The sequence below is a fragment of the Mchenga conophoros genome, linkage group LG3 (assembly GCF_057382185.1).
Source record: "Mchenga conophoros isolate Kocher_MC1m ecotype Shallow Benthic linkage group LG3, M_conophoros_male_GT1.1, whole genome shotgun sequence".
Classification (NCBI taxonomy): Eukaryota; Metazoa; Chordata; class Actinopteri; order Cichliformes; family Cichlidae; genus Mchenga; species Mchenga conophoros.
Genome location: NC_140528.1, coordinates 40,494,488 through 40,505,599, shown reverse-complemented (window position 1 = coordinate 40,505,599; position 11,112 = coordinate 40,494,488). Strand labels below are relative to the sequence as shown.

The 11,112-nt window shown below is 40.2% G+C and overlaps 1 long non-coding RNA gene across 1 annotated transcript in view; it reads left to right on the top strand.

Annotated features, from left to right (window-relative positions):
- LOC146578644 (uncharacterized) overlaps nt 1–11,112 on the top strand; it is a 51,698-nt gene that overhangs the window by 34,685 nt on the left and 5,901 nt on the right. The gene's annotated exons all lie outside the window — the stretch shown is intronic.

Below are 11,112 nucleotides of genomic sequence, written 5' to 3'. Positions count from 1 at the left end.
ATGGTGCAGAAATGTTTTCGTGCTGAGTGTGTGTAAGGTGAGCTCACCTAGAATCAGAACAGCAACATTCATGTAAAATTGTTATATATTATTTATTATCCTTTCATTCAATGCGTCAAATCCAGTAGTTCGAAATGAAAACAGAGAGCTGAAGAGTGTCTGATAAACTACAAACGCATGAACATGACAGATTCATATCTTGTGAACCAGCACAGATCCCACCTTTTGAGTTAAGCTGCTTTCAATCTTGAAACGACAATGTTACATGTAACACATGTCAAATCTGCTTCCACCTACTGGTAAAACTGGGTGTTGCAGCCCAGCAGCTGCTTTATAAATAAGATAAGATAAGATAAGATAAGATAAGATAAGATAAGATAAGATAAGATAACCTTTATTAGTCCCACACGTGGGAAATTTGTTAACACCAGTGACACCAGTTTAACTTCTAAAAATACTCTAGTTGTCCATCAAACCAACACAGGGTAGAATTTAGGGTGAATTTTACTCACATGTTGTCTTCAGAAACTAGAAGTTAGAAGACGTTCATTTGAGTGTGACAAATGGACATCATGGCTTGGAGGTTTTTTTTTTCACTGTTCTTAGAAACAGCCAGTTTCCACTATTAGCTTCCACACTAAACATGATCTATTTTTTTAATAACAACTCTGGTTTTACGTGGCCTGTCAATGCAATTTACAATCTAAGCAATATATTCAGTTTTAGAAGTAATATTGAATGTTAACTGTAGCTAGACTCAAAGTGTTAACTCATTTTAATAAACAACATTGTGATATGCAAAAGGTGCTTTTGGGGAGGTAAAAAAAGATTATTTACGGTGGCTCATATTTAAAGTCAAACATCTGTTTTTCTCTCCACACCACACAGTTAAAAAATAAATAAATGCAATGAATTTTTCCAACATATTACAGTTTCACCGTTTTTAGCCAAAAAGTGTAATTCTGAGGAGCTGATACAAAACCAGTCTGCTGACTAATGGTTCACAAAGTATATCAGCTATGTATATGACAGAAAGCAAGCGGCCCATTTTGGAGATGTGCGTGCTTTTCGCCAGCAGGTTTGAGAAGTCATGATGAGCTGTGCATGTTTTTAAAAGCTGCTGAACATCACTAAAACAAATTGAGATTGAATAATTGGTCATAATATCAGGAAATATTTTTTCATTTTTCTCTCAGCTTTCAATTGTTATTTAAATTGTTTCAATGTCAAGATTTGTTCCCCACTTAGTTTACATGAGAATCCACTGAAATTCCCGAGTTTCACCTCCTAGCGGCAGTAGCATTTCACTATGCCTGTGTCCTTTAATGATCGCATCTTAGAAACAACATGTGTTTGAGAAGTTTAAATCTCAACACCAACGTGAATAAAAGATCTGTGTGAATTATATTTGCTGTTAAATGGTTATTGATGTTTACATGTATGATTACGAACAGTCATGCACAACCTCTACCATCCAGGAGGGGGTGCTGCAACATCCTCATGGTCACTTCTTTCTACAGTCTTCACTACAAGTGTGTGAAAATCCACTGAATCCCACAAACATTCTTCTTTATTGTTTACTGACTGTTTGATGACCACAAACATGATATGATAGCTCACTTCCAGCACAGAGAAGGGAAGTGAACATGTAAAGGTTCCTCTTATTCGATCCAAGAGGAACATCTCTGTCTGCTGCTGATTCATTATGTGTGTCTTTCACATCACGTCTCTGATAGGATCTTAGTGGACAAATACACAGGGAGAGAAGCAAACATTCACATTCAATGAAGCTGGAGGTATGAAATCTATTTCTTTGTTTTTCTAAAAAAAAAAATAAATAAATAATGGACTTAAAGATGAAGGTAGCTGCTAATGAATTTTCTGTAGGTTAGTTAATCATTTATTTTCCATGGTTAGTTTGTACAGAACATGATATTAATATAAATTAATGAAAGCATAAAGGTACTTTTCAGTTTTACTTATAAACTTTACTTGAGTAAATGTACTTAGTCACCGGTGAGAATGACTTTTCATTGCTTTTCATTAAACACAAGCTGGTAAGCAGTGTAGGGTGCATCTCAGTGGGACATTAAATAATGATAATACATAAACCATGTTTAGGATTTTAATTGTAGTAATTGTAATAAATAAAGTAATTGAATAAAGTTTTGTAATAAGATGTTTCAAACTGTTTAGATTAATTAAACAGGCTGAGCTGACCACAGCTATGTTAGCTCTAACAAGAAGCTTTGATATGAAATCACTTCACAGTCACACATTTCATGAACACAAAACAAGGAGAGAAAAGTCAGGTTTGTTTTTAGTGTTAATAAATGTACTTTACTGTACACACAGGTCATGTCATTGATTCACAGGGTCAGTCTGTACCAATGACAAACACACACTACTTAACCAGTTTGACCAGGATGTTGACACACACACACTCACACACAGATCTGCTGAGGATCCAGTGATTAATTAAATCATTATATTAATGATTTTAAAACCATTTCAAAGCACTTCATGAGGGAAGTGTACGGAAGTGTGACACTCTTCATGAGAGTCACGTCTCTACAACCACAAAGCTGATTTCACAGATCCTTTAAAATGTAAAATTTTTTCCTTTAAAATTTAAAATGAGCAAACTGATCATATTTTCAGTATTTGGAAACAGAAAAATATGCTTCTGTGGTTTCTTTCTACTTTTCAACATATTTATAGCTTTATTAAGATTTTTACACACAAATCTAATGATTCTGAAGAGATCAGGAGAGACTTTGTTCAGATGAAGGTAAAAACACCATCAGATGTGATGGTTTTATTGCTGCTTTCAGTATGTGATCAACTTTATTTATAATGTCTGCTTTTCACCTTTTAGTTAAAGGCAGGTTTTAAAATAATATCTTACATCAGGTTTATTTATATATAGTTTGTGTAGTTTTACCTGCAAATTCAAGCTCTTGTTTTATTCGTGACCTAACATGTTACAGAGGAAATCAAAACCTTTTACTTTTATTCATGAGACTGAGCTGATCTAAATTCATAAACAGAGTGTTGCGAGTTTGTCTCTGCACATCTGCCTGTTTAATTGAAACATGTTCTCTTCCTGTTACTTTGTATATGTGGCAACATTTCCTCACATATGTTTACTTAGAGGTGGAGATGTTGGTGTCACACAGGTGATGGGTGTGTTGTGTAAAACAGGATGACACACACGGATGTACGGGTTAGTTTGATCTGTGGCTGTTTGCTAAGGAGGTCACTTTAACCACTTTGAGCTTTCAACTTGCTGTATTTTATATTTTTGATTTTTCTTTTCTTTTAATTTTTGAATAATAATTGTTCATGTTTCTTTTTTAAGTTTTCCTTTTTTAATCTTTCTGTAGAAAGATTTTATTTTTCCATCCTGATGATCAGAAGAATGTTGGAGGGTTTCAGAGATCCTTCAGAACAACAGTAAGTGTTTAAAATTACGTCTTTCAGTCTTTTAGATAATCTGACAGGTTGACTGAAGTCTGTGAGCTTCAGTGGATTAACAGATTGTTCATGTTAATCCATCTGAACCAGGATTAAAGCTTCACTTTGCTGGTTACAGGTGAATGTCATGTGGAGTTAGTGTGAAGCATTTGATTTACTGTTGGCTGGTTCCATCTGAAAACACATCTTAAATGAATTCAGGGGCGATTCTAGGATCAGAGCTTTGGGGGTGAATAAATACATATCCTAACCTTAATTACTGGGGAGAATAATGAATGATGCTCAGAGTGAGTAAAAAGTAAACTGAGTGCATTTTTTGGACAGAGATTAACTTTTAATGTGTATGTATAATATAATACAGATATATAAAAAATACACTCCAAAAATAGAGTCCTTGAAATGCACAAAATATTGATTAAAAAAAAAACTTATAAAAATGGAGGCAACTTTGCCTATGGTACAATGTATGAAAAGATCTTTATTGACAATACTACTATGGCTCTGCAGATTTTTTTCTTTTATTTTAACCCATGTCGCCTCACCTTGAAGTTGGCAAATCACTTTTGGTGGTCAACTCTCTCAAGCGGTTAAACAGTTTTTTTTGCCCGTCACTATTCCCTGTCTGTTTCCTTACCTGGTTCGTCCTGAACTTGTACTTTCTCCTCATGTTCCCCTCTGTCCTCTCTCCCTCTTTGGACTGACAATCATACACAAATAGATTGTATTCAATTAGATGAAAAAATTTACATTAATATGAAAAACAATATTATTAAGATCACTAATGAAAAAGTCCTCTCTCAGTGTACTTTCAACCAAAAGGCAAATAACATAACCACATGTAAATCTAATAAAAGATAAATATTGAAACACTGATCCAACATTATCCTTTATTGATGGATCATTTGTTCTTTCATTTTTACCTTTTTTTTTTCTGCCTGTCCCGTTTGGCTCTTTTGCCATCAGAATTATTGTCTAAAGGCAAAGAAAGATGCCCAACGGATTTACTTTACCAAATGGACCATTACGGCAAGGCTGGGATGGTCCATTTGTTTCACCTTTTGTTTATTTTATTTTCATTTGCTAAATACGGGACAAACTTGACTGGGGAAAAGAAAGGGGAGAAAGAAAGAGGGAAAGAAAAACAGCGGGGAAGAGGGACGGGGGAGAAGGGCAAAGAAACAAAAAACAACAAAATAAGGAGACAAAAAATACATATATCAATCACCTGGATCACCTGTTGAGAGAAAAAAAAGAGAAAACAAGCAGAAGAAAAAGAAAAAGAGCAACATAATAAACAACATCATCGTGATGATCTATGTGAATATAACAGTAAATACTAAATATTAAACATTATTGTGCAGCACGTAAGATCGACAGCGCACAGTGTGCTTTAAGGTAGGAGCCAAAAAGGGTGTAGTTTGTGGGTGTGATCACCCGTGTGTACACCTGTGAGCATGGACGCGCTTGTTTTTTTTAAAAGATTCCTTCATGTAATGATCTGCTAGAGGGTGTGGGGGGGCCACAGCCCCGTCCTCCAGAGCATGAAACAGGTATGGAGGAGATCAAAACTCCAGACATCCAGAGGCCCCCAGAACACAAGAGACCAAGGAAGACCAACAGAGGGGCAGCCGCGCCACTGTCCCAGAAAGAGCTGAGGAGAGTCCCAGATGAGGGCTCACTCAGCAGCCGCGGAGCAGAAGCCAGGGGGAGTTGCAGTGACGTGCCCGTGAGCTCCGCTGGCAGCCAGCCGTGCCTGAGTGACCGAGCCCCAGGCCGAGAGGCCGGGGGCACCCCACCTCCAAAGTGGCCCGAGCGAGCCCCAGGCTCCAGGCCCCGACAAGCAGCCACCAAGCAGTGAGCGGGTGTGTACCTGGACGCCCACCCCCAGACACAAAGAACCACCAACGCACCGACACCTGAGGGAGTCCGCCACTGGCAGGGGAAGTGGTGGTAGGTGGAGATAGGCCTCCAAACCTTGGAGGGCCTGAGGTGTCCCCAGAGAGGTGGCGTCTGATACCCAACCTGACATATAGACACAGACATACAGGCACACACAGACACAAACATCCATTCCCACCCTCATGCTCTCATATGCACTTACTCCACACTCAACCAACGTGGAGACAGACATAAAGAGACGCTGTACACACAATCACACTCCCCAAGCGTACTCTACGAACCGGGTCTAGGTACCCTTGCCCCTGGAGGGGGGAACTGCACCCAGACCCAGGTGGTGTTACCCTTTTCCCTGCGGTGGGGAGAGGCAGACCGCCCCGACTCCGCAGCAGCAGGGAGGCCCCACACTCCAGACTGCAGTCGGACGGCCAACTCCTCCTCCTAGCCCCCCCGCTCCAGCAGGTCGCAGAGAATGGGGGTGGGAGAAGACTCCAAATCTCCCTCCACCCGCTCATTGTAGTGTTGATGCATGTGTGTTCTAAGGTGCAATTAAAACCCAGGAGGGCATGGAGCTACCTGCCAGAGAGCAGCAGGTAAGCGCATAGTCCCTCCTGCTAGCCCTCAATGTCTACGTGTATTTAAAATTGAGAGGTGGGCAACGACGCCAGGGGTGAGGTGTACACCCTGATGGTCTTTTGGATTCCGTGTATTGTGCCCACCCTCAAGATCCTATATGTATGTGTTATGAGAGTGTGAGTAATGTGAATGTCTAAATTGTGGGATTACCTGAATTTTACCTGAATTCAGGTACCTTACACTTTTACCTGAATGTGGCTCCTGGGTTTAATATCGGCACAAATGACAAAATAACCAGATTCTCTCCTTCCATTTACTACGGGCAATGCCCGTATGCCACATGTATGCCACACTGTATGCCACATACAGGGCCCGACAACAGTAGGCTATGGGCAATTTTAAGTTTTAGATTTTAAATAGGCTGTATACATTTCAATGTGAGCAACAGGACGGTCAAATGTCTCTGAATTTACTACAGAGTAGGACGGATTGTAGGGTAGCAAATATCATTGGAAAACACGTTTTCAGCACTGCAGGTTACCTGGGTGTAAGGTTTTTCCAGCTAAAAAGAAACATGGTCTGACTCTTACCTAACTATATGAAGAGTAACAGAAGGTTAAATGCAGCTAATTTGTCCTGTTTTAAGCTAGGCACTTACACCTCCACTCAGCTGCATGTCAGCCACCATCACTCTGGCAGCAAGTGATGTGCGGATCAATACTGAAATATCGATTCCTCCGATACCATTAATTTATGTTGTAGAATCGATTCTCATATTAAAATATCGATATTTTAGTAATTTAGGGTAAATTTGTAGTTCATCATTAAGTGCAACACAGTGGAAAGGAAATAAGGAAATATCATTCAGATTGTCTACATTGGAAGGAACTACTTCCTCTTCCACCTTTCATAGTCATATTCGAAATACGGCTGTAAAAATGTGTCTCAGCGCCTGGCGTGCGCACTCACAACAATGACTGACCGTAAATTAAGTCTTGAGTGCTTTGATTCATTTTTGGGGTCAGCACCCCCAAAAATGTGCTAAAATCGCCCCTGAATGAATTCAATGTTTTTCATCATCTTAAGAACCAAAAGCTGTCAGACTTTATCTGACACAATATAAAGAAGAAAAAATAGGAGGTGTACTCAGTTACTCTCATGTACTCTGATTACAGTCACGTGACTTAAAGGAAGCACTCCAGCAGCTGCAGGTGGTGGACAAAGTTGTCTGTGGTTTTATGGAGGCTACAGCTAAATGCTGCCTCTGTGGTGGATCATAAATTTGATTAGTTTTGAAGTTGTACATCTCTGTTCCTTACATTTCATGTCATGCCTTTATTAATGTTTTATTTGTTGCTTTGACTGTTTTGAAAAGAATATGCAGTGGGAATATAGAGGGAGATAAGTAGTGAAAGTTTTGCCTGGGCTGATTGTGCGTCGATTGTTAATGCCTCAGGGCTCCAGTAGGTGGGTTCCCTCCTCCTTCACTCAATACAGACGAGTGAGAGTGAGAGCTGCGTGTCTGTGCCGTTCTTTCACCGCTCCTCACTATTTCCCCTGTTTAAGGGCACAACACCTCGTCCATAGTACAATATACAGTGACGTCATGTTGAAGTTCTTTGGCTGGTGATGGTCTTTAGTATGTAGCTGATGATTGATGATGAGAGAGGTTATGTTTGTGTTGTTCTGTGGAGATCATTCAAGAACTAAACCTGTTAAACACTCAGACCTGGTTCAGATTTCACCGCTTTAGTTATGACGCACTTATTCATGGTCGTCCTACAGCGCAGCGTAACAGACGTCACTCTAATGCGACTTCCTTAAGAGATATTGAAACTGTGGCTGTTGCGGCTCCTCCAACCTATGGCCGCGGCAGGCTAAACATGAGGACACAGATGACGCGCAACAATAAACACATAAAATACACTTCTGTACCATTTGCTCCTTTTATTATGCTTCTTTATTTCCACATGCAACTGTCCAATATACAAATCAGTACCTGGGATTAACTATTAAACAAATGCACAGACTGCACAAACAAATAACTGCAAATCACTACTATGCCAAATTACAACTTTGCGCACTAATATACAAAAACCATCAAGTTACAGTCAAAACACATCAAAATCTTTCAAGCTGCGTTCAACAGAAAGTTTTGCCTCATGCTCACCCTACCTTTCTGCTCATCAACATTAGGTGCTGTGAACAGGTGAGTGCAACCACATTTATCATCTACCACACCCATGAGACACGCCCCACACCCCGCACCAAATACAGTGAGTCCATTTAAACCAACCCACTTAGTCAAAAAAAGGAACAACTCATATGGCTTCTACAGTGGCGTTTGAATGAGTGGCTGAAAAACAAATGTTTCAGCTTTATTTAAGCTTCAAAGTTAACCTCATGTAGTCAGTTTTAAAACTCTAGTGTTGTTATTCACTGAAAATACCAACAGACTCAGACTTTTAGAACAAACTAAGAGTCAGATCAGCAGAAACAAAAACACGGAAATGTTTCCTGTAACTGCGTCGCTCTGCTCGTGTTTGTCTCTGCAGGTGAGGTTTATAAACCAAGCGGTGTTTCCCTCTGAGATAAAGAGGAATAAACATCAGTCTGGTTTACATGGTACTTCCCAAACACTGAGTTTCATATTGAATCAGACAATCATATTGTCTGATTGTGTGACGGCATCACGAGGTCTGGTGGTGTCTGTGGATTTACCCGCTTGGTCAGCGGTGTTGTTTCCAGCACAGAGACAAAGAAGTGTAATGTGTGCGTCAATGTGATGTGTTGTAGTTTCAGGCATCAGTATACAGCCAGGGACGCATCTACAGAGGCAGCATGTGCCACAGTAAAATGATATGTTGCCACCCCGAGTGCCACCGTAGTTTTGTATGTGACAATGTTGTCAATTAAGGGGGAGCAAGAGACCACTCCATGCCACCTCTGTAGATCAGCCCCTGAGTTTTAAATAGTTGTATAAAAAATCAGAATCCTTGGCTACATTTTAAGGCATATTTCACATTGTAAAAGCTGCATGTGTAAAGAAATGGTTTAGATTTTGCCACCCTAAGAACATTTCATTACATCCAGCCCTGTATACAGTGTAATGTATACAGGGCTGTATACATTACATTACATTAATTATATGTAATAATAATTTAAATTTTTGATTAAACTGAAATTTAATTTAAAAATTTTATTGAAATGTGGATAATCCAGAATAATCCAAAAGCACAATCAAGACGTCTAGAAGATCCTGAACTGAGGAAGGGTGAACAGAATCCAAAATACTGAAAAGCCTGCGAGCCTGAGAATCTCAGGGGGGAATCCAGGAGGCCTGTAATGGCCTGTAATGGCCTCCTGAACTATAGTTCAGGAGGCTTAGTCATTAAGACAAGATGGGGCCTGATTATTTAAGACCTTGTATGTGAGGAGCAGGATTTTGAATTCAATTCTGGATTTAACAGGAAGCCAATGAAGGGAAGCCAAAACAGGAGAAATATGCTCTCTCTTTCTAGTCCCTGTCAGGACTCTTGCTGCAGCATTTTGGATTAGCTGAAGGCTTTTCAGGGAGTTTTTTGGACATCCTGATAATAATGAATTGCAGTAGTCCAGCCTGGAAGTAATAAATACATGAACTAGTTTTTCAGCGTCACTCTGAGACAGGATATTTCTAACTTTAGAGATGTTGCGCAAATGGAAGAAAGCAGTCTTACATATTTGTTTAATATGTGCATCGATGTCCTGGTCAAAAATGACTCCAAGGTTCCTCACAGTATTACTGGAGGCCAAGGTAATGCCATCCAGAGTAAGAATCTGGTTAGATACCATATTTCTAAGATTTTCAGGGCCGAGTACAATAACAAGTTTTATCTGAATTAAGAAGCAGAAAGTTAGCGGCCATCCAGCTCTTTATGTCTACTGTAGTGTTTTGCTGTTTAAAAAAACCCAGCTACATTGTAGCTACAGCCACCCTGGGGCGCACTGACAGAGGCGAGACTGCCAGACACTGGCGCCACCGGGCCCTCTGACCACCACCAGTAGGCAACGGGTAAAGTGATGCTCTCTGCAACATTTGCGGCCGTATGACGTCCCTGCACCTCCTGAAGCTCCATTGTTCTACTGAAGGAAAAAGCAACCCAGACTATTATCGTCCACCTTCCACTGTGGCATGTAGAAAACATCTCAGGTGGGATCTGCATGTCATGCTAGTAATGTTGAAAACCATAAGGACATTTCTCATCAGAGAATAAAACTCTCGTCCACTTTTCAGTGTTCCATGTTTGGTACTCTCTTGCAAAGCCCAAATGGTCAGCTGTGTGGCATTCAATGAGACGAGGCCTCTGAAGACGTTTTTGTTTTTGAAGCCCTTCAGTCTCAGATGCTGTCTGATGGTTATGGGACTGCAGTCGGCACCAGTAACGGACTTCATTTGGGTCGAGGATCGTCCAGTGTGTTGACAGACAGCCAACTGTTCCTCCGGCTCAGTGCTGGTTTTTTTTTGCTCTACCATCTACTATCTAACTTTTTTGTTCCATAACCCATTTAAGAAATTCCAAATGGCTGATGCAGGTAGCTGTATCCTTGCTTTAACTGCATCTTTGTTGGAAGCCCAATAAATAACACCTCTGAGCTTGAGAGAAAAGCCTCCTTAACAAATTCTCCGTCTGTAAATGGCTTTCCATGTTTAGCAATACAGTGTGCAATACGAAAACTTACTTGAGTTCCATGATGTTTTGCAGCTGTAAAAACTTAGAGAGCACTAGCCTGCTTCTCATATCTTGACACAGTACATGTAATTGATTCAACTTTCTCTGCCTCATCCGTGAAGGTTTTTGATGTTTCATCTCAAAATGTCATTTCACACTGGAGGTCTGGCAAACAACACTCTCAAGGCAAAGGGCACATACAGGATGATCTTTCTGTTGGACAAAACCCCAGTCTTCCGTCCAAATTGGCATAGAAAAAATTATCTATTTTTGCTCGCTTCAACGCCATATTTCACAGGACTGGCTAGCTACATCCCTCTCGTGTGTGTAATTTTTAGCCAATTACAAGTAAAACAAGAAGGTGAGGCTGATAGCTTAGAGACTGTCATTAAGAAGAGCAGTCATTAGCTGTATTGTCATTAGCTCTGTGGGAGCTAATTTGCGATGTGCA